This window comes from Cherax quadricarinatus, chromosome 38 (assembly GCF_038502225.1).
Source record: "Cherax quadricarinatus isolate ZL_2023a chromosome 38, ASM3850222v1, whole genome shotgun sequence".
In the NCBI taxonomy this organism is placed as follows: domain Eukaryota; kingdom Metazoa; phylum Arthropoda; class Malacostraca; order Decapoda; family Parastacidae; genus Cherax; species Cherax quadricarinatus.
The window spans coordinates 31,674,134-31,681,438 of NC_091329.1; the positions used below are offsets into that span (position 1 = coordinate 31,674,134).

Genomic DNA, 7,305 nt, shown 5'->3' on the forward strand with positions numbered 1-7,305 from the left:
ATTAAAAAATCCTCACACACGTTCAAAATATGTGGAGCATAAACAACATATAAACACAATAAACATTATACATCTGAGAAAAATACAGTAATAACCTTCAAATATTGTTGAGGGACACTGATGAAGACTGACAAGAGGAACCAATTAAACTCCATAACTATTAGCATTATGTTCTTAGTGTAATGGTGATTATGATTCACTGGACGAGACTTTGGCTGTCATATCCTTCTCTCTCTAATAAATAACTTCGGTTTGACTTTCTTTCTTACTCGAAACTTGATACTGTTTAATTCTCGTTTGATACTCGTTAATATGACTTATTCTTCTATATATTCAAACATTACCAAAATACCAGTGTATATGACAGGTATATGGACATTTACCATCAATCTGTGTGTGTTTATACTCCAGGTATGTGTATATACATCAAAAATGCTTGTACATAACAGCAGTTAAAAGTATATGCATCACAAAACAATTTGTACGTACATTAAACTATGTGTTCATAAATTGTTGAACTCTGTGTAACGCAAAATTATCTTGGCATAGTAAGTCAAATTATATCTGCATACATCATTAAATAATCTCTAACTATATAATCAAACTATTCTTACATAAAGAGAATATTTTTTACTGTCCACATTAAAGTTTTCTTGAGTCCTGGAGATGGGAAGTAGACTGCCATCACTCTGAAGGAGGGGTGTTAATGTTGCAGTTTTATAACTGTAGTAATGGAGCGAATGATGATGAAAGTTTTTCTTTTTCGGGCCACCCTTCCTTGGTGGGAAACGGCCGATGTGTTAATAAAAAAAAGTGTGTAGGTGTGTGTGTGTGTGTGTGTGTGTATGTGTGTGTGTGTATGTGTCGTGCCGAATAGGTAAAACTGGTTCATAAGCAAGAGCTCATTTAAAATTAATACCTTTCTAAAATTTTCTCTTATACATTTATATATATTTTTTTCATTTATATTAATAAAAAAATTAATGATTTTGTAACAAAAGAATCTTACCTAACCTTATTATAACAAGTGCAATTAAATTTAGCCTAATCCAAGTAAATATATTTTAAACAAGTTTACATCAATTTAAAAAAAACAAACACAATGAAATATATTTTTTTTTGTTAGGTTCAGAATTATTTTTGGGAAATTATTACAAACACACGTTTTCCATTGCCTTATTCGGCAAGAAGAGGCTTGCTATTTATGCCAAAATCGCAAGTTTTGCGTATTCGGCATATATATATATATATATATATATATATATATATATATATATATATATATATATATATATATATATATATATATATATTATATACATATGTCATGCCAAATTGGCAGAACTTGCGATCTTGGCTTAAACAGCAACGCTCATCTTGCCATATAGGACATGCGAAAATTTGTGTATACAATAATATCGCCAAAATCATTCTGAACCTAACGCAAAAAATATATTTCACTGTGTTTGTTTTGTATTAAATTATTGTAAACAAATCTAAAATATATTTAGTTGGGTTAGGCTAAAATAAATTGCATTTGTTATAATAAGGTTAGGTAAGTTTTCTAATATTCTTTTGATGCAAAATTAATTTTTTTTTTACATTAACAATAATGAAAAATATATATCTTTAAACATATAAGAGAAAATTTTAGAAAGGACTCAATTTTAAATGAGTTCTTGCTAATTGACCAGTTTTACATATTCGGCACGGCATTATATATATATATATATATATATATATATATATATATATATATATATATATATATATATATATATTTATATATATAATTGCTTGGACTGTACAAACAAAAAAAAATTTCACTTGCCTAGTTATCGTACTCGTGAGAGTAATGATTTTGTGGTGTTTGAGTAACTTATTACTAGTGGATACAGGCGAACATCAGGTATAACTCTCACCTGTACCTGATAAACATGACACCGCAACTGCTCACTTCCTCTTCCCATTTATAGTCAACTACCGAGGCATAGATGAGCAGTTGGTAGAACACATCACGTAAACTGATGTCACATCATCCGTGAAGGTAGCCCGGGCTATTTAAAGGGTTGAGGCGGGATTCCCAGCCAGAGGGAGAGTTGCTATGAGAGGCAGTGGACATTCCCGTTGATAATGTGAGTATATCGTGTTAATGAAGTTTCTCCTACGTAAATAGCTGTTTACCTGTTCATGCTTAAATACATACATCGTGACACCAATAATAATACATTCATAAATGTACAGATATTGCGCTTCACATATGAATAATACTTTGTCATACGTAGAGATTTTTTTTTTTAGATATTTGAATTTACACACGAAGGTAATAAGTTACGAAAACATATAAAATTAAACGTTACACAAAGAGGTATTGTTACATACAACAATTACTTTTAACAAATACATTAACACTTCTTGACGATTGGGAGAGCTACTCACACACACACACACACACACACACACACACACACACACACACACACACACACACACACACACACAAAGTGCAGTGCAGAAGCTGGAGGATCAGGCACATATAACAGGAAGGGCACTGCAATGGATCAGGGAATACATGACAGGGAGACAACAACAAGCCATGGTACGTGAAGAGGTATCACAGTGGGCGCCTGTGACAAGCGGGGTCCCATAGGGGTCAGTTCTAGGACCAGTGCTATTTTTGATATATGCGAACGACATGATGGAAGGAATAGACTCTGAAGTGTCCCTATTCGCAGATGATGTGAAGTTGATGTGAAGAATTAAATCGGATGACGACGAGGCAGGACTGCAAAGATACCTGAACAGGCTGGACATGTGGTCCAGAAACTGGCTTCAAGAAGGCGCTGGACAGGCACCGAAAGTCAGTATCTGACCAGCCGGGCTGTGGTTCGTACGTAAGTCTACGTGCGGCCAGCAGTAACAACCTGGTTGATCAGGCCCTGATCCACTGTGATGCCTGGTCACAGACAGGGCCACGGGGACGTTGACTCCTTAAGCCCCCTCCAGGTATGCTCTAATTATTATTGTATAGTAATATACTACTTCAAATAGTCTCTGTTCCTCCTCGCAGCTGGTAAAAATGACATCATCCTGGGTGGCTAACCCTCAGGAGTTAAAAATCCGAACGAAATCTTATCTTAACATTAGCAACAACTCTCTAAAAGAAAAAAATATATTATTGTTTTTCCTAAGATAATATGAGGCAAGGACAGCTGAAAGCTTGAAGAAAACCTTCGTATCTCCACAAACCAATAGCAATCCAAAAATTCCTTTAATATAATCAGATGTTTGTCGAAGGAATGAAGTCTATTACATTAGGTATTTAAAAAAGTTATTGCATGAAAAGCAATAATTTACTTTTAAAAATTTCTTCATTAAACTTGGCGAACTGGAACCTACACCACCGTGACCATGTCACACCACCGTGACCATGTCACACCACCGTGACCATGTCACACCACAGTAACCATATCACACCATCATAACACAACTAATACCACCATTAACAAATTACACGTTACATCACCTTACGTATGATACTCAATTATTATTAGACACCATGATTTTACAACATCTTATGAACACCACAATGACAATTATAAACCACTAACACCACTACATCTCCTAAGATACCTCACTAACACCACTACATTATCTCCTAACATGGCTCACTAACACCACTACACTATCTCCTAACATGTCTCACTAACACCACTACACCATCTCCTAACATGTCTCACTAACACCACTACACCATCTCCTAACATGTCTCACTAACACCACTACACCATCTCCTAACATGTCTCACTAACACCACTACATTATCTCCTAACATGTCTCACTAACACCACTACACCATCTCTTAACATACCTCACTAACACCACTACATTATCTCTTAACATGGCTCACTAACACCACTACACTATTTCCTAACATGTCTCACTAACACCACTACATTATCTCCTAACATGTCTCACTAACACCACTACACCATCTCCTAACATGTCTCACTAACACCACTACATTATCTCCTAACATGTCTCACTAACACCACTACACCATCTCTTAACATACCTCACTAACACCACTACATTATCTCCTAACATGGTTCACTAACACCACTACACTATTTCCTAACATGTCTCACTAACACCACTACATTATCTCCTAACATGTCTCACTAACACCACTACACCATCTCCTAACATGTCTCACTAACACCACTACATTATCTCCTAACATGGCTCACTAACACCACTACATTATCTCCTAACATGTCTCACTAACACCACTACATTATCTCCTAACATGTCTCACTAACACCACTACATTATCTCCTAACATGTCTCACTAACACCACTACACTATCTCCTAAAATACCTCACTAACACCACTACATTATCTCCTAACATGGCTCACTAACACCACTATGAGCTTGTTACACCACTCTCAACACTATTTCTGTTTGTTACAGTGTTAGCAAGACCATAACCAAGACACCAACAGCACCACCACTTTACACTATGTCACTCAACACATCACAAATTGGTGTAACACCAGAGAAATATATCCTCAACTCATAATCCAGTTAGATCTTAAGCTCGATGAAAATTATAGAAGGACCGAGGTATGATGCTTCAGCGAAATATTTTACGGGTAGACAGGGAGAGGTAACATAAATTTATATTATATAATGATGAGCAGTATTTTGACTGCTGAACTATGAAAACATCACATTACTCACTGCCAGTGATTCTTAATGATTCCATGATTTTCTCTCTCAGCACTTGTGGTAGACACCTGAGAAACAATGATGGGTGGATCCTGTGTGTCACTGCTGCTGCTGTTTTCTCTCCTCCACTTGTAAGTCTATTTTTAGCTGATCTGCTTCTTGGACATTGTTTTATTGCACAAGACATTGTACAACCCCTAGCAATCTTAAAGATAGAATTTCTTTTGAAAATCATTAGATACATTGTCTCAACGAATATTAAATGTTTTCTACATATCTAGGACTTTACAAAGCAATATTTTCAAGGTAAACTAATGCCCTGAAGAGTCTTTTTCATTTGTTATGCCATGTATGTGCACTGCTTGACGGACTTATTAATAACAGGAATAAAAACAAAGAAACATGTGTTTTTCTTCATGTGTCTTTGATATCACATGTATATTTTATATGATTACATAGGAAAATATTTTTGGCATTAGTTATTTTATTAGTAAGGAAAATAAATATTGTATCTGTTCCCATTAAGCAGACAGGATAAACAGGTGAGGAAAGACAACATATCTGTCTCTGATACAAGACGATCTCTTAGTTAAAATGAGGTGTTAAAAGCATTAGCTTAAATACCTCTTAATCAACCTCTCCATTCAAAAACATTGAAGGAGATGAAGAAAGACGATTTCATAGGATAAATAACAATTTGAAATCACACTGAAGAGTCAGTTTTAGTCTTATGACCTAATGCAAGGTCCATTTTATTAAGTTCACAAGAATTGCTGAACCAGAAGTGTTATTAAAACACATGGAAAACTGTGCAGTCAGTATTAAACTGCATGAGTTTTGGTTGCTGCGAAATCCTAAAAATATTTCTTTGTGTCCTATTACAACCCTAGCGTACTGTACCTTTAATAAGCTGCATAAATTTATGATGCAGCCTAAAATAGAAATTACCCTGCGAAAAGATAAAATTTCCCAAGAGGTCCAGTAACTCCGGATCAACACATTCAAAAAGCTAGTTGTTATACACAAAAAAGTCTAACAGTTGTGGCTTCAGGTATTCAAAAGACCCATTAGCTATTCCTCAATATCATTAAAAAAACCAAGACCTGGAAACAGGGCTGAACCTTTAAGTAATATCAACACTAAAGGTTTAAAGTCAATCAGAAAAAGTATTTAAAAGTTTTCACATGGGTTGTAGAGGAGCCAAATTGGCACCCCTGCTTTTTATGGGGGGGGGGATATTGCATCGCCTGCCGAGTCTTTTGCTTTCGTAGAGAGTGATTTTCGTGTGCAACTTTGTTACTAATTCCTCTAGAATTTTCCAAGTGTATTTTATCATGCATATTTCTCGGCTTCATGCAGAGGAATACATGTCAAGGAACTTCAACCGTTCCCAGTAATTTAGGTGTTTTATCATACTTGTGTGTGTCGTGAAGGTTCTCTGTACATTCTCTAGGTCAGCAGTTTTACTTGCCTTGAATGGCACTGTTTGTGTAGAGCAATATTCCAGCTCAAAGAGAACAATTATTATTATAATAGAAAAGAAGCGCTAAACCACATGGAAGAGAACAAGCAATTTGAAGAGAATCAATGGCCCAGCACCCCTAGTTTTGAGGGTTCTCATTATCCATACTATCACTTTTCTAGCAGATATGTTAGATGCATTGTTATGATCTTTGAAAGTGAGATCCTCTCACATTATCGCTTCCAGGTCTTTCACTTTAGTTTTCTGTGGTTAGAATTTGTTTTATACTCCGATGTAGTTTTAATTTCCTCGAGCTTTCCATATCTGTGTAATAAGTACATGTAAATATGTGCTCACTCTGAGAACTGGAAGGTCTTGGAGCTCAAGTTGCTCCAGTATGTCAGTATCACATGTCCAGAAATCATGTTAAACAATGGTATGAGGCAGAACTAGTGTACCATTGGAAAAATTGAGAGAAACGTGTTTTCGAATCGTGACAGGAATGTTGTCTATAAAGAGGAATAGCTTGTGAGCTTGGCTAGAATTTTGCACCGTGACGATGCAAATTGCTTGCCATTTTTAAAAGCATAAAATTAAATATTTTGCCTTGTTGATACTATGATCAGATGGTCAGAAGGATAGTCAGTGGGAGATGGTTCTAGTTTCCTGGAGCATATATAAGCTCGTCACTAACAAGACACCACCTTGAAGGGACTATATTGCTTATTGTGTCTTCACTGTCTAAATATATTAAAGGTTTTAAGTTTATTATCACAATTGTCGTATTAATATGTTTACCTTTACTGTGCATCTTGTTTCATCTCTCATTAAATACAAAACAAGCATACCAACATTTTTAATCCTTAGTTAATATTGTGGCTCCTAATTCACATCTAAAAATAATTGACTAGTTTCAAGTAAGCTTGTTCATGAGATCCTCCTCTCCCCATCTTTCACGTAAGCTTGTTCATGAGATCCTCCTCTCCCCATCCTTCATGTAAGCTTGTTCATGAGATCCTCCTCTCCCCATCATTCATGTAAGCTTGTTCATGAGATCCTCCTCTCCCCATCTTTCACGTAAGCTTGTTCATGAGATCCTCCTCTCCCCAT

At 35.7% G+C, this 7,305-nt stretch overlaps 1 long non-coding RNA gene across 1 annotated transcript; it reads left to right on the top strand.

Annotated features, from left to right (window-relative positions):
• Positions 1 to 1,982: 1,982 nt before the first annotated feature.
• LOC138853720 (uncharacterized) lies at positions 1,983 to 6,946 on the top strand. The gene is made up of 3 exons (XR_011392875.1): positions 1,983 to 2,135; positions 2,736 to 3,006; positions 4,786 to 6,946. It is a non-coding gene; the product is annotated as an uncharacterized lncRNA (long non-coding RNA).
• Positions 6,947 to 7,305: the final 359 nt, after the last annotated feature.